General features: G+C 43.1%; 2 non-coding genes across 2 annotated transcripts; both read right to left on the bottom strand.

The window, feature by feature from the left end:
- Positions 1-1029: 1029 nt before the first annotated feature.
- Positions 1030-1220, bottom strand: LOC115931370 (U2 spliceosomal RNA). Its single transcript, XR_004067873.3, has one exon. It is a non-coding gene; the product is annotated as a U2 spliceosomal RNA (small nuclear RNA).
- A 5201-nt stretch (positions 1221-6421) lies between these two features.
- On the bottom strand, positions 6422-6525 carry LOC115931352 (small nucleolar RNA U13). Its single transcript, XR_004067858.1, has one exon. It is a non-coding gene; the product is annotated as a small nucleolar RNA U13 (small nucleolar RNA).
- Positions 6526-24878: the final 18353 nt, after the last annotated feature.

Here is a 24878-nt window from a genome sequence, read left to right as displayed (position 1 = left end):
ATTAGTCTGTTCTTGCTATAAAAGAATACCTAAGTTTGGGATAATTTATAAAAAACAGTGGTTTATTTTGGCTTATGGTTCTGCAGGCTCTACCGAAAGCATGGTGCTGGCATCTGCTCTTGATGAGGGCCTCAGGAAGCTTCCAATCATGGTGGAAGGTGAAGGGGAAGCAGGCACCACATGGTGAGAGTGGGAGCAAGAGTTGGGGGAGGTGTCACACTCTTTTAAACAACCAGATGTTGCATGAACTCAGAGGGAGAACTCAGCACCAAGCCATTCATGAAGGATCCGCCCGCATGACCCAAACCCCTCCCACCAAGCTGCACTCCAACACTGGGGATTACTTTTCAGCTTGAGATTTGGAGGGGACAAACATCCAAACTATATCAGACATGTTAGAAGATATGGAAGAAAAGAGGAAAAGCAGGGTAAGAGGGAGGTTGCAGTTTAAAATACAATTGTGTTAGGGTAAGCCTCATCAAGACAGTGATATTTAGGCAAAGACTTGAAGGAGGTAAGGGATATCAAAGAGACAAATCATTCCAAACAAAGCAAACGGTGTGTGAAAAGCCTGAGGCAGGACTGGGTTGGTGTGTTCGGGGAGTAGCAGAGAGGAGGCACTGTGTCTGCCTCAGGGTGAGGGAGGGAGGTCAGGCCCAGGGTGTGAGGCAGCGGAGCACGGGAAGGGGCATTCTAGGGCTTTGGCTCTTGCTCTGAGTGAAATGGGAAGGAGAGGAGTGACATGACCTGATTTAAGTGACATGCTGAGTGCTGTGTTGAGATTAGGCTACAGACAGGCAAGAAGAAAAGCAGAGGCCCAAACGGAAGCCTATTTCAAAATCCAGAAGAGACGACCATGGCTTGGATCAGAATGGTCACAGTGTCTACAGGGAAGGAAGCAGGAGTTTGGATGTATTTGGAATATAGAGTCCATAGGATTTCCCAATAGACTAGATATGGGGGTGGGGGTGGTAAAGGTCTCTACAGTGTGGGTAGAGAGACCTTTCTGAAATGGAAGTCTAAATTGTAAATGGCTGAATACCTTGCAATAGCTCCCTTTCATTCACCATGAATAAATGTCAAACAAAACAAATAATTGACAATGTATAATGTAGCCCCATAATGTAGCCCACGACTGGTCTTCTCTCTCACTTTCTTGCATTTTAAACTGATAGGAACATATACTACACTTGGTCTTAGCTAAAAGGCTGAGAAGTGGTGCCTTCTTGCATTTTCTACACCAGCCACAACCAACCACTGACTTCTCACTTTCCATCTCCACACCTTCTACAATGCAGCTCAGGCATTTTTGTTTCCCCCCTGGAAAGTCTTTCCCAACTTTTGGTGTATTAGTTTCCTGTGGCCACTATTACAAATGACCACAAACTTGATGGCTTAAAACACAGGAATGAATTTGGTCACAGGACTGAAGGCCAGAGTCCAAAGTCAGAATGTAGTTCAGGCTGCACACCCTCAGAAGGTTCTGGAGGAGAATCCCTTTCTTGACTGTTTCAGCTTCTGGTGGCTGCCGGCATTCCTTGGTTTGTGGCTGCATCACTCTGATCTCTGCCTCTGTCTTCTCATGGCCGTTTCTACTGTGTGTCTGTATCAAATCTCCCTCTTTCTCTCTCATATAAGGACACTTATGATTGGATTTAGGGCCCATCAGGATAATCTCCTCATGCAAATATCCTTAGCTTAATCACATCTGCAAAGACCCCTTTTCCTTATAAGGTAACATTTACAGGTTCCAGGGATTAGGACCTGATCTGTGGGTGGCCTGAGTCAGCTTGCTATACTTGTTAGAGGCCTTATATCCGCAGCCATAGCACTTGCACACTCAGTTGTAATGACCTATTTCTGAGCATGTGTACACACACAGATATTCCTACTTCTCAAGGTTTCTTAAGGCCAAGGATTACATCTTATGAATAATGACTGCTTTCCCCACCCCAGCAGTTTCTAGGTCACAGCTAATGGTCAGGACACATTCATTGGGTGAATGAATGAAGATTCATGAAGCAGAGTTTGTAACTGCTATGTACTGTTGGGACTTCATAATTTTATGAAAATGAGATCAGGATTGGATTCCTCAGATATCTGCACAGTGGCTTTTCTTTGTTTCTTTCCTTTTCTTTTCATGTCCAGCTGTTGCATTAGAACACCCTTATTAAATGAACCTGTTCCATCTAGGATTTGGGCCCAGTTATAGCCCTTGATAAACATAGCAATAGTTGGATAAAAGAAGAATACATATTTTCCTTTCACTGGTATATAAAACCTAGAATGCAGAACATTTGTGTTGGCTCTGGGTGCTAAGAAAGTTGATCATGCTGCCTATTGGAAACATAGGATCTCTAAGGGTTATAGGTGGGGAGCAGGGTATCCTGATAATAGTCCTTCCTTTGTTATATGGGTGGTCATGATACTGTGTCAGGAGGTGGGTGGGACTGCCAGGGAGGTACCTGGGAAGTGACTATGACTTTGGCTTATTTGTATACTCTATTTGGGTTAGGATTTAGCTGGGGCACTGTTTGGCTTAACATGGTGGGACACCATGGGGGACACACAGGTCAATATAATCTCCCAAGATTCTACTTACCAAATGGTTTCTGATTTTATTGCCATTGCCCTAGGGCTTAGTCATATGTGGCTACAAGAAGAGTAGGTCTGGTGGCTGAAAAGCAAATCAGTGTTGTGCTTTTGCAGTGGATTCTGTCTGTCCAGAAAAGGCACACTATTTAATTTCTCATCTTGGAAATTTTCTTCCTATGTTCCCATCATTTTCTTCCTATGTTCCTTTGATTATTGTGAGCCATGTTTGCAGATAGCAGTGACCTACTTTGCTACATTTTTGTAAATCACATTTATTATCAACCTTGATAGGGGGCCAGACGTACTCAAACATTACACTGGTTAAAATCACATGTGCTTTCAGACGCCTATGGGGCAAACTGTGGCACATTTAAAAATTCTTGAGCAAAGTCTGGATAAATGAAATGATAAATCCCTCCTGCTGTTATAGAAATGCAATGATTTATATTAATAGTCTGCCTTAATGCAGAGTCCTCTTGAATGAGTTCTATCTTTTTATTTATATCCTCCTTCCTTGTACTCTAGCAGCTTGTCCCAAATATCCATTAGGTGACCTCAAGGCTAGGGAACATGGATCTCTTTTTTATCGATGAAAAAATTCAAAATGTGTTGACAATGAGGGATTAGATGGAGAAAATGGAGTTAAAAAGGAGAGGGAAAATGACAGAGAGCTATAAGAAAGAGCCCTTTCAGCTGGACACCTTCTAGGTCCCTTTAAACTTGCTGTCACGTCTCATGACATTTCTGCAACAACTCTCACTAGAAACTAGCATTGTGGTCTCTTCTTTGCTGTGTGTGGGTAATTTAAAAAGGCCAGGAAGATCATGAAAGCCTAGCCTCATTCCCATTAGCCTAGCCTCATTCCCATTAGAGGACAGGAGGAGAGTAGGAAGGAGCTGGAGTAGAAACAGAGCTGTCTAGATCCAAGAACACTGAGCCTGGTTTTGCCATCAGTGAGGACCTGCCCTTTGCATACATATTCTCTGGGGCCCTCTCCTGTGACTGCCAACTGGCAGTGCTTATTGTCTTCCCTCAAGCGTCTTTAGAGCCTGTCCCCTTTCATCCCAACAGAAGATGGTCTCTGAGTCCTGGCCAGCCCTGCAGGCTCTTATCTGGCTCCCAGCTCGTGCTCAACCGGTCCCCACTCAGGAGAGCTCTGTGATGGGTTAAAATGAGGACTCTCCCTCAGAGGTGTTTGCATTTTAATAGGAGACCTTAAAATCTAATTCTTACTATTATATTACAAACATTATTATTGTAAATATTACTAAGTATAACATATACACAGCTCAGAGCCCAAATTTTAAGTGTACAGCTTGAATTTTTGCAAAGTAAAACCACAATCTAGATCAAGATTAGTATGTTAGCAGCACCCTAGATGCCTTCCTTGTGCCATGTCTGGATCGCCTGGCCTGTTGCCAAAGGTGACTACTATTTTGATTCCTATAATCGCAGATTGGTTTTACCAGTGTGTGAACTTTATAGCACTGGAATCACAAATATATACAGTTGACACTTGAATAGCTCAGGGGTTAGGGACAGTGACCCTCTACACAGTTGAAAATCCATTTATAACTTTTGACTTTCCGAAAACTTTACCAATAGCCTACTATTCGTCCGAAGTCTTACTGATAACACAAGCAGCCAATAAACATATTTTTGTATATATATATTATATACTGTATTCTTACAATAAAGTAATCTAGAGAAAAGAAATTGTGATTAAGAAATCAAAGAAGAGAAAATATAGTTACTATTTTCATTAGGAGGAAGAGTATCATCATAAAGGTCTTCATCCTTGTCATCTTCACATTGAGCAGGTTGAGAAGGAGGAGGAGGAGGGGTTGGCCTTGCTGTCTGATGGGTGGCAGAGGCTGAAGAGAGTCTGAGTCTAAGCGGACCTGTGCAGTTCAAGCCTGTGTTATTCAAGGCTCAACTGTGCTTTTTTGGATCTTTTTTTTTTTTTTTTTTTTTTTTTTTTAGCTCAAACTGATGTCTGTTAGAGAGTTATCAAGGTTGTTGCTAGCAGCTGTATTTGCTCTTTTTATTGCTGTATAATATTCCATTTTGGGAAAACTTCATAATTTACAGACAGTCCCCGACCTCAGATGGTTTGGCTTAATGGTTTTTCCACTTTATGACAGCATGAAAGCAATGTGCGTTTAGTAGAAACCATACTTTGGGTACCCATACAACTATTCTGTTTTTTGCTTTCAGTACAGTATTCAATAAATTACATAAGTTATTCAACGTTATTATAAAATAGGTTTTGTGTTAGGTAGGGGCTAGACTAAGCTACAGTGTTCAGTAAGGTTAAGTGTATTAAATGCATTTTTGACTGCAATATTTTCAACTTACGATGGTTTAATTGGGACATAGCATTGAAAGTCGAGGAACATCCATATTTATCCATTCTATTGTTGATGAACATTTAAATTGATTTGGGCCACAATGACTCACACCTGTCATCCCGGCACTTTGGGAGGATGAGGTGGGCAGATCACTTGAGGCCAGGAGTTCAAGACCAGACTGGCCAACACGGCAAAACCCCGTCTCTACTAAAAATACAAAAATTAGTTGGACGTGGAGGCAGATGCCTGTAATCCCTGCTACTTAGGAGGCTGAGGCAGGAGAATCACTTGAACCTGGGAGGCGGAGGTTGCAGTGAGCCAAGATCATGCCACTGCACTCCAGCCTGGGTGACAGAGTGAGACTCTGTCTCAAAAAAAAAAATACTCCTGTGAATATTCTTAAACGTGTTCTCTGATGCATGTAGGAGCAGGATTGCTAGGTCATAGAGTGAACATATATTCAATTGGGTAAATATGGACAAGTTCCAGAGTGGTTCTACCAAGTTACATTCCTACCAGCAGTGTATGAGTCCTAATAACTACATACCTCATCGCCAATATGTGGCATTGTGGTTTTTTTTTTTTTTTTTTTTTTTTTAGTTTTAGCTATTCCAGTGGGAAGGTAGTAGTGTTTCATTTGGTTTTAACTCACATTTTCACGGCAACTAGTGCTATTGAGCATCTTTTCATAGATGTATTGGCCTTTTGTTTATTCTCTTTTGTGTAGTGCTTGTTTAATTTGGAATAGATTTCAACAGATGGCCTACTTATCTGTATATCCATGTACATCACATATATATGTGTGTATATAGCTATATCTAGATGATATATAGTCAGATATACATAAATTTCTGGTAAAAATGTAATTGAGATAATTAGTATATACTTGTAATTGATTGAAAATTGGCCCTAATTGTCCACCTTTCCCTGTAACCACAACTTTTGCAATATAATTTGAAACTCCTCCCATCAAGAGGCAGTGTTAGTTCCCTCCAATCTTTGCTGATCTTTGACTTGTTTTGGCTAATAAGATTCATTGGAAGTGACAGTGTGCCAGTTCTAAGGCCGGGCCTCAAGAGGCCTTGTGTACTTCCTGCTGCTGCTGCCATGGTGACAGGCTGAGGCTAGCCTGATGGAGACTGAGGAGTGCTGGGGCACCCAGCCGATAGCCAGCACATTCTTACTAAAGAAGAAACATTAACATTTGGTAAATGAACATGGTATCATATTTTAATCTGTATTCCTTTGATTACTAGGAAGATAGAACATTTAAAAATCTATTTAGTGTCCTTTGCTTCTTCATGTCCTTTATACATTTTCCTCTTGGAGAATTCATCTATTTGTAGAGCTTTTTAGGTAAAAAGAATATTAACTCTTTGTATTGTATACAGAAAAAATGTTCTCTAGCTTTTTATTTCCTTGTACATTTTATTTATCAAATTTTTATATGCAAAATTTTTAATTTTTTTTTTCCACGTCAGTTGGGTAATGTGCCTACATGGTAACAAGCCTTGAAGGGGGCACATTTCACACATGAATGTGAAAATCCAGTTATCATGCTTACCAACCACAAAAGGATCATTTCAACTTTGTATGTTGTTAAATGTATTAACATTTTTCTTTATAAGTCTTTTTTTTTTGGTGCAATGATAAGAAAAATAGTTCCCTCTCCAAAGTTATATAGTTATTTACCCATCATCACCTATTAGGAAACACAAGTATTCAAAGGAATAAATCTCTACTTGCACAACATGGAAATTGATGGGCAATTCAAGAAGATAATGTGGGCATGAAGCCAGTATCAGTTAGGATGCTTTCATATGCCAGTGACAGAAACTCTGCCTCAAATTAGTTAAAAATAATGACATTCTTTATTTTACATAAGAAATTCAGAAGTGTGACAGCTTCCAAAATTGGTTAAGTCAGCAGCTCAACAGTTTTTTCCACAAACATGTTTGTTTTGTTTTTTTCTTTCTATCACAATGCCATCCTTGTGCTGTTGCCTTTGTCTTTAGGTGGTTCTTTTCACCGTCACACTGTGGCTGCCAGTGGTCAAAGGGCAACAGGCTTCCTTGTCCTATCCAGGAAAAAGTGAAGTGTTTCTCCCAGTCATGGAATGTATGCTCCTCCCTTAAGTATAACCGGGTCATCTAAGGTCATGGACTCACCCTTAGACCAATAATTAGAGAATACTAATTAAGAATCATCTTAGATCAATCAGGATTCCCTTTGGGAATGAAAATTAGATGACTAAATATCTAACAGAATTGAGGTTTGGACAGGAAGGAGAAAAGGGAGAACAGATGTTGGACAGGTCACTGAGAGTGTTTGCTCCAGGTCCTTCTGTACATCCTTCAAATTGGGTGCCATTTCCCAATTTGTAGTCTTAAAAAATGTAGCCATTTCCCACATAGTCTAAAACAATTATGGGTTTTGGATTCAGCTGCCCCCTGGTTTGAATTCAGGCTCTGCCATTTATCATCTGTGGCACGTGATGTAAGTTATTCAATCTCTTTACGTTTGTTTCCCCACCTGTAAAATGGAAATAATATCTATCTTGTCTGGCACATAGTAGATCTTCAATAAATTATTATTTTTTATTATTATGGCCATTCATAAATCAGCTCATAGTTCCAGTTTCCATAGCTGTTTTTTGTCTTATGACATTTAAGTCAATTCGTGGTTATGATGCTATATTCTATCTGCTTTGAGGCCAGTTTTAAACACCGAGCTGGCTTTTCTTCGCAACCGTATTTTCACTTGCCCTTCCACTGTCCTTCTATTTCTCTTGAACTTCTATGGGCTTGGGTGTTTCCTGCATTTTATACATGAATGGCATTGATTTTTTTTTTCCAGTGAATCATCTCTGACTTACAGTTCTGAGGGTTAACATATACAAAAAGTGATTCTATGGTGAAGTTACTGACTCTCTAATATATTTAAATCATCTTTTGGTGTAATAATAAAAACCAGCTCCCTTTTCCCATTTGAAATTACATACGTAAGCCAAGTTCTTTAATTTATATCACCTCATGCTTTTCATGTGAAGCTGAGTTTCTTTGAAGCATCACCTGTTTGTGCGTGTGTGTGTGTGTGTGCGCGCGTGCGTGCTTTCGCCTAGTGTGACACAAGGCAATCTGTCATTCTGGCAGTGAAGAATGAGTCTCATGGATAGCAGGATGGAGAAGCAGAAAGTCTCCTTGTGCTGGCATTCTGGGCTGATGACCTGGGGCCCATTCACACGTCATAGCAGTCAGCACTAACACTCGGGTCATGACCAAATGAAGTGTCTGCAGCTGGCAGCCGTGATGAGCTGGTCTGGAGCTGAGGCATACCTTTGTTTTCCTTCCAATGATGGGAATGACTGCTTCCCCCTTTAACAAAACAATACATGAGCCATCTGGGCCTCCTTCACATATCCTGAAACACACCACACCCACTGGTCTATGTGGCGATTGTTACCTTTGCAGAAAAGCAATGTGCCCCTCACCAATATTTTCAGAGGCAATTGGATCTTTCTCCCCTCGCTGTGTTTTCTGTTTCTTCCTCAAGGGAGGTAACCCATTAGGCCATAAGATTGGAAGGCAGTATAGACTAATGATTAAGCCTACAGGCTTAAACCGGCCTGCCCATGTTACTAGCTATATGGCCTTGTGCAAGTTAGTTAACATGTCTGAGTTTCAGTTTTCCCATCTGCATAAAAAGAGAACAGTACCCACCACAGAGTGGTGTTGAGAAAATGGCTTAGGGGATCCTGTACATTGTTTAGCATGCCTCCTGGCATGTAAATACCAGGTAAATACTCCACAGGTGGGAGTGTGGATAAGAGCTGGGGTTTTTTTTTTTTCCCTGCCATCGGGAAAATTTATGGAAGATTTACACCTGCTTACTCACTTGGGAATTCTTTTACTGCATTTTGCTCTATTTTTAAGTTGATTTTTGTTCAAACATCCAATTCTGAACACTGTGTTTTGGAGACCAGTCAACATTACTCCATTACTCTGCGGGACGGCATTGATCCTTTCAAAGGAGTTATGAAGAAGCATGTCTTCATTGCTTAATAGAGAAAAACAGCCTACCTATTTAGCGAAAAGCCTTATTGTTTATAACTTCCATTTTCCACACTTGCTTTGTTTTTAGAGGAAAAGCTAACCTTTTGATTTTGTATCCTGCAGAGTTTTACGAGATCCTATGTGCTAGGTCATCTCTGTAGCAGCAAAAGGGCTTAGAGACAAGTCTGGGCAGTGAGTGGGAGGGAAATAGTTGTTCTTCTTTGAGTCTCACTGGACCATGGAAGCCAAGTGTATATTGGAGGAGGCTGGTTGGCATAATCAAATGGTGTTGACGATCCAGACATAGCCCCCTTGGCCACCACCAGGCAATGTAACTAGGTTTGCCATGTGGCCTGCATAATGGATCTCATCATGTGGGCACTGAGATAAAATTGACTGGTGGAAATCATGCTTGTTTTGTCTCTAAAATGTCCAGAAGGCCTTCAGTTTGGCTGCCTTTTATTTTGCTTGAGCAATAGCTTTGCAGACAGCACATTTCTGAGAGGGCCTGACAAAAGGGGAGAACCTAAGCCAGGGGGAAGTCTCCAGCCTGGTGCTGTGGGGTCTGCATCCAGAATGGGGTCCAGCTCTCTGCCTCTCTGTGTGCACGGGAGTATGTGGCTCAGCAGTGCTGTTGAGCCCCTCACAGGCTGCGGGAATGCATCTAAGAAGAGAAAGTGTTTCCTGCTACATGTCACCCACAGTCTGTGGCCGTGGAGGTCTCTCTGTCACAGTCAGGATCTCCTTCCTCCTCCCTCCTAACCCCAAGGCCTGACCACCAAGACGCCACTGTCATGTCTCAGCACCACAGGCCCAGGACTTGAGCGGGAGCTCATGGAAGGCTTTGTGCTTGGGGGAAGCATCTCAAAGTGCTGGACTAAAGGCTCTGGACATCTAGATCAGTGTTCTCTGACTGTCGCGTGCATGGGAGCCACCGGGGTGCTTGTTGGTGCAGGTTCTGCTTCAGGAGGTCTGGGTTAAAGTCCAAGATGCTGCATTTTTCTAACATGCCCCAGGCCATGCTGATGCTGCTGGTTCTGGGACTACAGGTTGAGAAAGGAGGGTCTAGAGCAGGTCTCAGAGCGAGGACCACCCATCAGCAGCAGCCGCACCACCTGGGAGCTTGTAAGAAATGCAGATTTTGGGGCCTGACCCCATATGTGCTGAAACTGCAACTCAAGGGTGAGGGTCTGCAGTCTGTGTTTCAGCAAGCTCTCCAGGCGATTCTGGTATTTGCTCAAGTTTGAGAACCCCTGGTCTGGGTACAGGACTTCTCAACCATTCTGGCATAACCAATGTGCTTTTTCTCAGAAATGACAGAGGGAAACTTAGAATATTAATGTCTTTATGTTTGAAGGTAAAGTTCCTGGACCAGATCACAGTGTAACAAATCTTGATATCAGCTGTCCACATCTGGCTATTTTCATTTGGTTAACAATTCTGAAGAAAGGCAAACAACAACAACAACAACAAATCACAAAGGAAGTCCATGCTCTCCTTTTAAAATTCACATAGTACTGAATGTTATAATTGAAGAAGTGAAGACTCCCCCTCCCATGTCTCTACCCATTTCCTGTGGAAAGTAACCACTGTTCACATCTTGACATGTAAAGCGGATCTTTTTCTTCGAACAGTTAAAAGTTTATTTACAAACACACTATCTAAAGCCCCCTCCCCTTTTTTATGGAGACGATGTCTCGCTCTGTCACCCAGGCTGGAGTGCAGTGGTGTGATCATAGCTCACTGCAGCCCTGACCTCCTGGGCTCAAGCGATCCTGAGATCGCTCAGCCTCCTGAGAATAGCTGGGACTACAAGCGTGCACCATCATGCCCAGCTAATTTTTTGATTTTTTCGTAGAGACAAGGTCTCACTGTGTTGTTCAGGGTGGTCTTGAACTCCTAAGCTCAAACAATCCTCCTCCTGCCTTGGCCTCCCAAAGTGCTGGGATTACAGGCATGAGCCACCACACCCAGCCAAAAGCCCATTTTTAAATACAAAAATTACATTGCTGGCCTGGTGCGGTGGCTCATGGCTATAATACCAGCACTTTGGGAAGCCGAGGTGGGTGGATCATCTGAGGCCAGGAGTTCAAGACCAGCCTGGCCAAGCAGTAGCCGTCCCTACTAAAAATACAAAAATTAGCCAGGCGTGGTGGCGGGCGCCTGTAATCCCAGCTACTTGGGAGGCTGAGACAGGAGAAGCACTTGAATCGGGGAGGCGGAGGTTGCAGTGAGCCGAGATTGCACCACTGCATTCCAGCCTGGGCAACAAGAGCAAAACTCTGTCTCAAAAAAAAAAAGAAAAAAAAATTATATTGCCTTAACATTTGTGAAATACTCCAGACACAGAACTAATATAAAGCCCTTATAATCTCCTCAGTGATAGGGATGCAAGGAGCATTTGTTTTCTAATATTCGACCCGAGTTCCTGACACAGAGCTCCTAATCCCAGGAAATGTCCTGGGTGATTGGAGTTTCTTTTGTTTTAATGAAATAACCTTTAGTGGGTTCCTGGATGGTTATGGTCACCAGGAAGACCCAGCCCTGATTAGAAACCTGAATTTTCAGCCCTCCCCTCCATCCTCTGGGAGGGGAGAAGAGTTGGAGATTGAGTTAATACTGTATCCTGCCCACATGATGAAGCTTCTATCAAAATCTCTAAAGTATAAGGTTCAGAAAGTTTCCAGTTTGGTGAACACATCCATATGCTGGGGAGGTGGCACACCCAAGTCCACAGGGACAGAAGCTCCTGTGCTGGGGACGCTTCCAGACCTTGTTCTACGTACTTCTTCATCTGTATCCCATACCACATCCTATATAATAAACTGGTAAATGTGTTTCCCTTAGTTCTGTAAGCTGTTATAGCAAATTATTGAACCTGAAAAGGGGGTTGTGGGAACCCCCAATTAGTAGCCACGTTGGACAGAAGTGCGGGTAACCTAGGACACATTACTCGTGATTGCTGTCTGAAATGGGGGGCAGTCTTGTGAGACTGAGGCCTTAACCTGTGATGCAGGTGCTGACTCCAGGTAGTGTAGTGATTGAATTGTGTACACCTGCTGGCTTGTGGAGAGTTGGAGAATTGGTTGTTGTGAGAAAACTCCCCACACATTTGGTGTCAGAAGCGAAGTGTTGTAAGACTGAGTGAACACTTTGGGAGGTCAAGGTGGGTGCATCACCTGAGGTCGGGAGTTCAAGACTAGCCTGACTGACATGGTGAAACCCCATCTCTACTAAAAATACAAAAAATTAGCCGGGTATGGTGCTGGGTGCCTGTAATCCCAGCTACTTGGGAGACTGAGGCAGGTGAATCGCTTGAACGCGGGAGGCGGAGGTTGCAGTGAGCCGAGATTGCACCACTGCACTCCAGCCTGGGTGACAGAGTGAGACTCTGTCTCAAAAAACAAACAAAAAAAGAGTGGGTAAAGAAAAATGAATTTTTCCTTTTCAATATTGTTTTCCAATTTGTTTATTGCATCTCATCTTCTTGCACAGGTATGTGGACATTTCTGAAAACCTTAAGACCATAGGGCAGCTAGCTCTGTGATCACATTGTGTTGGTGTAGGGGCACCCTGGCATGGCTCTTTCCCACAGTGAGCTCCTAATGGGCAGGCAGGGTCCAAGGCTCCCTGCTGTAGCTGGGCTGCAATCTGTCCACTTCTTCTCTGGATACTGCTCTAGAGAGGGCAGGTGAGAAAGCACACACCTCACTGCCTGCTTCTGTTGAAGGTTGTGTAAACGTCTGTCTTTCTTCCCACATTCCATTTGGTTGGAAAGGACAAGTCTTTCTCTCTTCTCCTTATTTAATAGAATCAGTCCGGGGTCGTATCTTGAGTCCCTTGTATGCTGTGAGAAAACTTGATGATCTGAATTGGTGGACAAGGCTTCCAATACAGGAGCAGTGTCAGTCTGGGGTCAGTCCCATATAGCAGCAATCGCTCTGGTTAGTTTTAACATACATAGATTTAATACTTTTTGTTGGACAGCCTAGGGGAGGAGGTTCCAGTTCCTTGCAGAACAGCACTGCAGAATTAGCCCACCAAGGGTGCGGCCACTGCTACTGGGGCCTCTGTAAACCTCTGCCTCAGCTGCAGGACTACACAGCCTCAGCCAGCAGCCAAGCCAGTAGAAAAGATCACTGTGCTCCGCCAGCAGAAAAGCCACCTCACTGAGGCTTTGCAGATCTTCTGTGGCGTGTCTGCTAAGTTGAGTTCTCAGAGTGTCAGGGAAACAGTCTTGCTTGCCAGCCTCCAGTGCATGCAACAAGGTGGGCTGGAATGGCAATGCATGAGGTGATCTGCAGTACCTCCCAAGATCTGAAGACTGGATAAAACAAGGATGAAAGTACATTGGCTTCATATTCTCCCAATATTGTTATCAGCATAATTCCATAGCCACAATGCCCTTAAGCCTCATGTGTTTGAATGCTTCTAGAACTTGGTTTAAAAAAAAAAAACTGTTTTACTTCTTTAGAAGTTCATCAGGCATGATATAAAGTGATGTGTCCTTTCATTTGTCCTTCACAAAGTGCCCAGTACCGACATCTCCAGGCCAGAACTAGGGGCTAAGGGGACCTCAAAATGAAAAAGGAGAGAGCCCTGACTCCAAGTCTAGTGGGGATCCATAGGAACCGCCTAATAATTGTGATCATCACCACTGAGCAACTACTATATGCAACTTAGTGGCTACATTTCACACATCATCTCATTCATGCCTCAGACCAGCCCTCCCAGAGAAGGATATTCCTTTGACAAATGAGCAATCTGAATTTCAAAAAGGTGGGGTAAGTTATCCATTGTCACAGCCAGCACATGGCAGGGCTGGAATTTGATCCCAGAACTGGGCAAAATCAAAGTTGATGCTCCTTACTTTCTATCACTGTTTCCTATAATTGCCTAAGATTTGGAACACAGCTACACATGCAGCCTCATCACATTTTTACAGATTTAAACCAAGTGTCAGCAAATTACGACCCGTGGGGTCAAATCCAGCCAGTCACCTGTGTTTTGTAAATATAGTTTTATTGGAACACAGCCATGGCTATTCGTTTAAGTATTGTGTGTCGCTGCTTTTGTGCTACAGCCGCAGCATTGAGTGGTTGTTGAACAAATGGCCTGCAAAGCATGCAATATTTACTATCGAGCTTTTTCCAAAGTTGGTCTTGGTTTAAACAATTCCAAGTGGATTCCTTTTTATCCCTTTTCTATCCAATAAGGGAACAACAAACTCACCATTCAATGATTTAACGTTTCTGATTGCTTCTAGTTTTGTTTTGTAAACTTTCCCAAGTATGTGATGATGTGAGGCAGGGAAGTCCAGTCATGTAGAGGGCAACTCAGCCTTGGATAAATCTGCTCTGAGCACTGCCACTTACTAACTCCATAAGCTTTGAGAAATTGCTTAATCTGCCTAAATTGATTTGTTCTCATTTATTCACACCTTAATTTAAAAATACTTATTGAATACCTATGTGTGGCAGACACTGTTCAACGTGTTGAAGACATAGCAGTGAACAAAACAGGTAAAATCCACAACCTCATGGAGTTGTCCTTCCACCAGGTGGAGGCAGACACTCAAAAAAGAAGTAAAAGTTTGTAGTAGAAAGATGACAATAAGTGTCATGATGAAAAAGAAAGCAACAAAGGGGGACAGGAAATTTCAGGGCAGGGAGAGGGTGGTTGTGGGGCTGCAGTTTTAAGTAGGGTGGTCAGGGAAGCCCCAGTGAGAGTGGGATTTTTGATTGAAAACTGGAAGGAGGGAAAAGAGGAAAGTAGTGGAAATATGGAGGAAAGAACATTCCATGTAGAGGTGTCCAAAAGAACAAGAGCCTGAGGCAGAAGTGTGTCCGGCACACAGAAGGAACAGCGAGCAGGCCAGAGGGCCTGGAACAGGTTAAATGAAGGGGGTCCAGCAGGAGAGGAGGCGTGAGTGATCAGTGCTGGGGCCATCAAACCAGCATCTGCTAAGTTATTGTAAAGATGTTGGCTTTTACTTTTAATGTGATGGAAAGCCAGTGGAGAGCCTTTTGAGGAAAGAGGGACTTAACCTGATTTAATTTTAAATGTTTAGTTTTTTTTTAATTGTTGTTTGTTTGTTTGCTTTTTGGGACAGAGTCTCACTCTGTTGCCCAGGCTGGGGTGCAGTGGCTCGATCTGAGCTCAGTGCAACCTCTGCCTCCCAGGTTCAAGCAATTTTCCTGCCTCAGCCTCCTGAGCAGCTGGGACTACAGGTGCCTGCCACCAAGCCTGGCTAATTTTTGTATTTTTAATAGAGATGGGGTTCACCATGTTGGCCAGGCTGGCCTTGAACTCCTGACCTCAAGTGATCCACCCACCTTGGCCTCCCAAAGTGCTGGGATTACAGGCATGAGCCACCGTGCCTGGCCTAATTTTAAATGTTTTAAATGGTCCACTTCTGGCACTGTGTTGAGGAGACACTGGGTGTGAGGAGAGTGGGCAAGAATAGAAGGCGTGACCAGGTAGAAGGCGACTGAAAAATTCAGGTTAGACATTATGGGGGTTCAGACCAGGGTGGTTGTGGTGAATTGGAAAGATGTGGTTGGATTCTGGCTATATTTTGAAGGTAGATCCAACAGGATTGCTTGACAGGCTAGATGTGGGGTGTAAGAAGTATAAAGGTTTTTGGTTCATACCTGTGGAAGAATGAGACAGCAGTTGGGGCAGGTTTTGGGGAAAGATAAAAAGTTTGATTTTGGATGTGCTCAGTTTGAGACGGCTGTTAGACAAATGGGAATATGAAGTGGATGGTTGGATTTATGAGTTGGGATGCTGGAAATTGACATTATGGAGGAGTGCTTTATTGGTAATGAATGGTAAGGGTGTGACCATGGGAATGAGTGGCTGAGGTAGATCTTAAGGACCTGAAAAAGATCATCCACATGGGTATTAAAATCACCAAGAATTTTGATACAGGTACCGCTGAAGAAAGTGGCAGTCAGCCAAACTCAAAACTCCTACAGGAATTAGGGCAGTAATGTTGGGTGGGGGGCTCAGTAGATGACTGCCATAGAGGGCCACTGGATGGGAACAGTGTGATGACATAGGACATGGAGCCCGGGGGAAGGGGCTTAGGGAAGAAGAGGAATCTAGAAGTGGCAGTGAAGGGCAGAGGACAGCTATCCCATCCCTGACCAGTGGTTGAAGAGGCATGAGAGAGAAAATGTCCAGCACTTAAATCAGCTGCAGGAGAAGCAGCATCCTCAGGCTTCAGTTAGAGCAAGAGGTGAAGGAAATGAGCCCAGAGGAGGCTGAGAAGAGAGGTGACTTTCTTTTCTTTTCTTTTTTTTTGGAGATAGAGTCTCGCTTTGTTGCCCAGGCTGAAGTGTAGTGGTGCAATCTGGGCTCACTGCAACCTCTGCCTCCCGGGTTCGAGTGATTCTCCTGTCTCAGCCTCCTGAGTAGCTGGGACTATAGGCACCCACCACCACACTGGCCAATTTTTGTATGTTTAGTAGAGATGGGGTTTCACTATGTTGGCCAGGCTGGTCTCAAACTCCTGACCTCAGGCAATCTGCCGGCCTCAACCTCCCAAAGTTCTGGGAGTACAGGTGTGAGCCATTGTGCCCGGCCAACGGGTGATTTTCTTGAGGACTCATTGTGTGATCCAGCAGGTGCGGTGGAAGAATGTCAGAAGCTATGGGTGGGTAGTTGTGGGAAATAGGGGTCAGAAAAGACATACAGATGCTTTGGAGTCCTGGGCTTCTTATGGTGGCTGATGTAGCAGAGATAAAGGATCTGAGGGTGACAAGGCAGAGGGTGTAGTCAGGGTGTGAGTGACGGGAGAAGGAAGGGCAAAGAGGTCTTGCCAGAGCACTCTGAGTTCTGCGGTCCCCCTTGGCTCCTGCAAATGGAATTGCCAAGGCTGGAGTGGGTAAGGTCTACCTTGTGGCATAGGGCTCTTTCTCATTCCTGGAGTGGGTGATGCTCCCCCTTGCGTTCTGCCATCAGAGTCACGGAGGTCATAGCAAGGAGCAGAAATCTAGCTTTGGAAAAAGAGCTTGCTGGAAGATCTCTCATGGGCTGCAAAGGCTGCCTGATGTTGGCAGCGGGAGCTCACTGTACCTCTTTCCAGCCTCTGCTGCTAAGACTTAGCAACCAACTTTCAGTCTCTCTTGCTGTCAGTTCAAATTTGGGCTTTTGAATGGCCCATTCGACAGCACCAGGTGGTAAAAGCATGTTTCTTGGGAAGTTCCATTTCTGGATTGTGGGGCAAAGATCGGGGAGTTCAGGAGATTGAAGATGATTGTGAATTGGTCAGATACTTGCCAAAGTGTCTAATTCACTAAATTTAAGCATCTCATCAGAAGTGTGTCTGTGGGGTAACAATAGTATTCTTCTCATTCAGTTGAGCTGAATGAAATGAGATAAATGTATAGACAGCATTTCATACAGCACCTGGTATCCAGTGGGTACTCTATACCTATCAGCCATTAGTTTTAGAACCATGGGGTCTGGTAATTTGTAATCTTGCTGAGGGACAAGTTTGAATTGTTCCTGCTGTGTGTGAATCACTGGGCTCAGGAGGAAGTTGGGGATGAGGTGTGTGTGTGCTGGACAGGATGGGAGTGCTGAGGTCTGGCTAGGTCCCCAGCAGGACTCCCAGCAATGAACATTGACATTTCAGCATGCCTTTGTTGTTCTTTATCTGGATCTGAAGGGTGCACACTGCATTTCTATTTGTATTTTATTGCTTTTTATTGAGGAAATTCTCCTATAGAAACTTGCTTGAACGTGGGGACCCCTGATGGTCTGGGGACTCATTCTCTGCTAATGCCAAAGGCCTCGGTCAGTCTCCTTTGGTGCCGTCTGCTATAGCAGCCCCTTCATCTCTCTGACCTTTACGGCTGGACTCCGCTAGCTTCTTTTGTGTGGTTTTCCACTTAGTTTCTATTAGGACAGATCTTGAATGTGAGCAGCCATGCATTCACCCCTGGATGAGAATTCTAGTTAGCTCTTTTATTTGGTCATTTAGAATTTATTGGCTTATGTATCTATCTAAGCACTTGTGGATAAATGTGGGCATGATAACATGGATATGCCCTCTATTGTGTGCTTTAAAGAGATCGTAAATGTATCGATGGAAGTTGTATGATAAGAAAAATGAGGTTTGTGCTGAAATAATTTGGGTTCCCACTGAGAAACCTTGAGGGCACCTAAATGTACTAAGTCTGTAATGTATTATTGAAGAGGAGACTATTCTCATTCAGATCACAGTGATTTGCAGCTACTGCAAGGTCATGGAGACCCTTTCTGTGATCACCTCTGGATTGTCCCAGGTAGCAGAGAATGCTAAACTGCTGATATCAAATGCTGATTTTTCTGATTTCTTGCTTTATTGCTGTGGATCTTGCTGTAAAGCATGGGCACAATTTTGGGGAAATAAACTGCTGTAGACTTGAGGAGAAAAAGACCTAAGGCATTTTTTTTGACATGAGCCATAAATAAAATACAGTGGTAACTGAGAAAATAGATGGCTATAAAAATTCTTTGAGCATGTTACTGATAGTATTATTTGATCATCTTCCAACAATTTATCCCATCAGATGTCTGAAAAGAGTAGAGAGGTGACCAAAGACAGATGTTTTAAAATAGATTATTTTGAAAATATTGGCATTTTTATGCCTACCCGCCAGTGACAAAGTTTCTAAAGCCACGGAGTTTCCTCATGATTATTTATGACAAATGATGAGCCTACAATAAAGTCTCTTATCAGTACTCATGTTCAGTCAGGATTGCCATTGAAGGGGGCATGGAATATACTGGTTTGTTCTCTTTATACGATCACAGTGTTTTGTTACTTCATTCTCTCTGGTTTTAAATGATTTCATGGCAAAATACATACCTTATTCCTTTAAGTGGATTTTAAAGTAACCATGCTGTGAAAAATACTGCATGGTTATTATGAAGTATTTTGATTCCATTTGCCTGATTCTTGGAAGAGGAACATTTATACAGTTCTGTTATCAACTTGAATGGAAAAGAATCATATTTTTATTACGTAGAAAAAGTCATTAGGGTAAACAGGACGTAAGCATTAGACTTTGTGTATGGATAAATATTTCAATTGTCACAGACCATAAAACATTGCACCCATAATATACAATTAACTTAATTCTAGACTGAAAAGCAGAGGAGTCTGGTTTATTCCTGGCCCTGTGTTGGGTCCCTCTTCTCTGACCTGGCTATAGCCTGACACCCTCCATGCTATCTTGTGGCAATTCAAAGAGCTCCTGGGCCACGGTGGGGCAACTTGCAAAGCAGCTTTCTCACAAGCCATTGAGAGAGAATGGACGGTGTTGTAAACGTAGATTTGGTGTAGGATGCAATTCTGGCATCTGGATGGCCCTTCCTGAGTGGGCCAGGGCTGTTTTCACACGCACTTGTCAGGGCTGGTGCTGGCATGCAGACTAGAGCTGCATTAGCCCCAGGGATTCAGTGACCATGTGGCCCCCCACAGAGATCCCTATCCACCTGCAAGATGGCAATGTTGGACTCCAAGTCCACCTCTGTGCCCCTGTCCCAAAAGAATGCAGCTGCCATTTGTGTGAGATTTGATACACCTTCCCCCAAAGCCAGGATATGATAGTCCCCATGTAGGTGTAGTTGACATCTACTTGAGGGCCTCAAGACCATTCCTATCATTTTTTCCCATCCGACTTTCCCACCTCCAGGCCTTTGCAGAGACTCTCCCTTCTGCCTGGAACATGCTTTTCACCAGCCCTTTTCTTGGCTACTTTCTACTTGTCTTTCAGAACTCAGCTTAAAGTTCCTTCCCCTGGCAGCCTTTGGAGCCCCCAGGCCTGACTGAGACGCTCTTCTAATCCCCCACACTTCTGTTAGCGAAGCCCTTCCTGCTCTAGAGTAAAATTTTGGTTTGTATAACTGCCTCTCCCACCAGGCTATAAACTATTTTCTCTGTACTTTCAAAAACTGCTTCTCTTTTACATTTAAATATTTAACTCATCTTGACTTTGTTTTAGTGTAAAATGTGAGGTAAGGATTTAACTTTATTTTCCAGATATTACTTACAGAAGAATCCTTTCCTTAGCCTTTTCCTTGTCTACACTGAGAAGATCACGACATATCATTCAAAATTTATTGAGAGACCTCTACGTGCCAGCCACAGTGGTTGATGCTGGGGATGCAGAAATGAGTAAGGTGCTGCTCCTGACCTCAAGAGGCTTCCCTTCTGTTTGAAAAGACATAAATATAAACAAGCATTCATTGGATTATATGAAATTGTCATCTTTGTAGCTCAAAATGGTCAAATATTGGCAATTTCACATGGTTTAACCCAATATAATACAAAATAAACACAATGTTTTAGGTTGCATTTCTCTGAAAATGGAGCCCTAGAAAATATACACATAGATGGTTTATTTGGAAATGATTCCAGAAAGAGACTCAGGAAAGGAGGGAGAACCAATACACAAGGATGCTTTTTGGAGCTGGCCGGTGCTCAGGCCACTGGTGTTTGAGCAGCTGAAACGTCCATGGAGTTTTGTGAAATGTGCCTCAGCAGGGTCTGCACAGGGGACAAGGGGGGAAACTTAATCCACAAGGGGCCCAGAGGGATTAGTTACCTCCCTTCAGTTCTTCTGGTGGCCCTGTGTGTGTGTCCAGGGGGTTTCTGTTGATGTGCCAGTCTTGGTATCAGAGAAGGCCTGGAGCAGGAAGTGAGAGATGAGCAGAGAGGGCTGAGTAGGGGTGTGGGTCAACTTCACCTGTGTGAGACTGATCGAGTGGTCTGAGACGAGTTGCTGTAGCAGTGGCTGCAGTGAGGGATGGGGCTGAGAGGATGTGAAGAGATGTTGGGTACAAATGATGGTAGTGGTATATCCAAAGAGGAATGGTTAATTCTATGAGAGTTTGACTGGAAGTAAGGAGTAGTGACTAAGGAAATAGAGGGAACCTTCAAGGATTCATTGGCACCAGCGTGGGGGGCTGGGAGTGGGCATTCTGGGTGGAGGGAGCAGCATGAAAGGACACAGCACACTGGGGGAGCTTGGAGTAGATTGACGTGGTGGACACAGGGCTGGGTGATGGGGTGTGACCAGAGAGCTGGGCAGAGGCCAGAGCAAGAAGAGAACTTGGGGGTGTATGAATTTGCTAGGGCTGCTGTTACAAAGTACCACAAACCAGGCAGCTTAAACAACAGAAATTTTTTGCCTGTAGGCTGGAAGTCAGTGTTGGTTTCTTCTGAGGCCTGCAAGGAAGAATCTGTTCCATGCCTCTTTCTTAGCTTTCTGTGGTTTGCTGGCAATCTTTGGTGTTCCTTGGCTTATAGAAGCATCACCCCAATCTCTGCCTCCTACCCTCTTTATACAGAACACTCTTCCTACAGTGCTGTCTCTGTGTGCATGTCTGGGTCCAAATTTCCCCTTTTTATAGGGACACCAGTCACACTGGGTTAGGGCCTACCCTAATGACCTTATTTTAACTTGATTACCTCTGTAAAGACCCTCTCTCCAAAAGAATGTTACACATTGAGGTACTAGGGGTAGGACTTCAGCATGTGCAGTTTTGGGGAAATCAGGGAATCTGCTGGGAGTCAGAAGCTGAACAGAGCCACCTCTGCTGGTCTTGCTGGGCTGTCAGTTCCCTTTGTCTTCCCATGTTTTGCAGTGAGCCGCAGGTGTTGAGTACTGCTTCTTACACCTGGGCTTGTTTCTCTTCCAAGGATCTTACTTGCGTGCGATGTTGCAAGGCAGTTCTGTGGGGGTATATATTTGAATAGGGTTTTTAGAAAATGTCTTTAAATATGAATCTGCAACATCTTTCCAGGGCTAGATCACTCTTTGGTCAAATTTTATGCCATGGATTTGCCATGATTCTCTTTATTTCTGGGACTTTTTAGAGGGTTATTTTGTGTGTATATGTTGTTAAAGAAGAAGGCTGGTGGTAATGAAATTGGGTTTTATTAGATACTGTAGAGCTACTTACTGACAGGCTTTAAGGCGAGAGTGGCATGATAAGATTAGTGTTTTTCAAAGATCGTTCTGAAAGCAGGATAAAAAAGGGATTTGAAGAAATCAAACTTGGAGGCAGGGGTGCGGGCAGATGACTCAGGCAATGATTCAGGCACACAGCAATGAGAGCATGAACTAAGACTTGGATGCATGGAAGAACCCCCAGGAGCTTTAAAAACGTCCCAGTGTTGAAGCCCCACCTCAGACCAATTAAACAATCCCTGGAGGCTGGGCCCACACACTGGCGTATTTTTATTGACGTTCCCTAGGTAATTCCAATCTGGGGCCAATGTCATGAATCACGAATCTAAGGCAAAGCAATGGGGAAGGTCAATGGCAGATAGGGTTAAGAGATTTTAAGAAAGTAGAGTGATGGGCAGAAAAATAACTAGAATGCATCTGGTGTCTTGCTTACTTAGGTATTACTGTAGCTACCAGGTATAAATTATACATTTCTAAGGAATTACAATATGCCGAGATACACTTAACACCAAAATTATGTTAAATATGACATAATCTTTCTTTGATTCAGAAGGCATTTTGAGACCTGCCTATATATCTCTAGGACACTGTTATATGCATAAATACACTTATCGTTAAACACTACACTAGATGTCCACATATAGAAAGAAAGGATTGCATCACAAACTACAGCCATCCACATGTTCCTATGACACCATTTCACCCACATCAGTGCCCTGCTCAGAACCTTTAGTGACTCATCAGTGTTTACAAAATAAATTCCAAATTCCTTGCCTGGAGATTCAGGACTCAAGGCTTCCACCCATCCTATAAATAAACCTACTGCTCAGCCAGCCTATTTTCTATGGGTTTTAGGCTACTTCACTGTGATAATTAGTGTCAATATTGGGTGTGTGATATACACCATGCACTGTTCTAGGCACCAAATACTGTATTCTTTCTAGTTCTCATAACAACACATATGGTTGGCTTTATTGTCTAACTTACATGTGAGAAAACTTAGGTTCAGTAATGTTATGTAGCTTGCCACGGTTTTCACAGCTAGTAATGAGCAGAGCTGCGATTTAAATCCACGACTAAAGCCCATGTCATTCCCACCACACTACACTGTGCTCCAACAGGAGCACTTCAGTTTCTGCCATTTTGCATGCTGTAATTTCCTTCTGATGTGGCCCTCCTCCAGTGCTGTGCTGGTTAATTTAATAGCTGGCTTTCTCAGTGTAGCTTTGACATGAATGTTGGTTGACATTTTAATTTACATTAATGAGCACATCAGAACTTGAGTGTTTATCAACGATGTGAGGGACTTCTTTGCTGAATCAGATAATAATTTTTAAGTGCTAGAGGAAGATTTCTTCCTTTCTTGGGATCATTCACAATATAACAACTACAGATATGAAATATTTTTAGGTTTCTTCTGCACGGTTAATATTTTTCTATCACTTTCTTACCTCCAAACAATCAACAAAACAACAAATCAAGCCATGCTTTGTGGGGTTTGCAGATTTCTGTTGTGTCAATACTCCTGCCATAAAGTTAGAAAGAGATGCACGGAGACACACTCTTATATGTAGTATTTCCACTGTGGTGATGCAACCGATGTAAATAATCTCGAGAACATAGATAACAGTAAAATATAGTAAAATAGTTAGGAAGTGATGAGTTCTGAGCATTTACTGCCTTTTTAAAAATTTTTACTTTAAGTTCTGGGATACATGTGCTGAATGTGCAGGTTTGTTACACAGGTATACATATGCCATGGTGGTTTGCTGCACCCATCAACCTGTCATCTAGGTTTTAAGCCCTGCATGCATTATGTATTTGTCCTAATGCCCTCCCTCCCCTTGCCTCCAACCCTCGACAGGCCCGGATGTGTGGTGTTCCCTCCCTGTGTCCACGTGTTTTCATTGTTCAACTCCCACTTATGAGTGAGTACATGCAGTGTATGGTTTTCTGTTCTTGTGTTAGTTTGCTGAGAATGATGGTTTCCAGCTTCATCCATGTCCCTGCAAAGGACATGAACTCATTCTTTTTTTATGGCTGCATATTTGCTGCCTTTTAAGATAGAATTTATTCATTGTAAATTTCTATAATTTAATTTTCAATAACCGCCACATTTAACAACTGCCTCACAATATTTCTGAGAATGTAACAATCAGCTGTCGGGAGACAGTGTGAGCCAGCTCCAGCACACCACTGCTTTCCCTCTTCCACTCCACTGGCTCAAAGTCTACCCAGTCTTCAAAGTCCAACTAAAACTCTAGTGTGCTAGAAAACGTACCAGGTGTATCTTTTCCTTCCTTATTGCCAGAAAAAAAGAAGAAAAAGAAAACCTACCATGTACAGTCATGCATCATTTAACGATGGGGATTATGTTCTGAGAAATGTGTTGCTAGGCAATTTTGTTGTTGTACAAACATCATAGAGTATACTTACACAAATCTAGGTGGTATAGCCTGCTACACACCTAGGCTATATGGTATAGCCTATTGCTCCTAGACAACAAACCGGTACAGCATGTTACTGTACTGAACACTGCAGGCAACTGTAACACAATGGTAAGTATTTGTGTATCTAAACACAGAAAAGGCACAGTAAAAATACTGTATAAAATATAAAAAATGACATGCCTGTACAGGGCACTTACCAGGAATGGAGCTTGCAGGACTGAAAGTTGCTCTGGGTGAGTCAGTGAGTGAGTGGCGAGCGAATGGGAAGGCCTAGGACATTACCGTACACTATTGTAGACTTTATGTACACTTAGGCTACAATAAATTTCTAAAACAATTTTTCTCTCTTCAGTAATAAATTAACCATAGCTTACCATCACGTTTTTCACTTTATACACTTTTTTCCTCATTCTTTTTTAACTTGACTTTTTTGTAATAACACTTATCTTAAAACACAAA

The sequence above is a fragment of the Gorilla gorilla genome, chromosome 19 (assembly GCF_029281585.2).
Source record: "Gorilla gorilla gorilla isolate KB3781 chromosome 19, NHGRI_mGorGor1-v2.1_pri, whole genome shotgun sequence".
Taxonomy (NCBI): Eukaryota; Metazoa; Chordata; class Mammalia; order Primates; family Hominidae; genus Gorilla; species Gorilla gorilla.
This window is presented reverse-complemented; position numbering and strand designations above follow the sequence as displayed.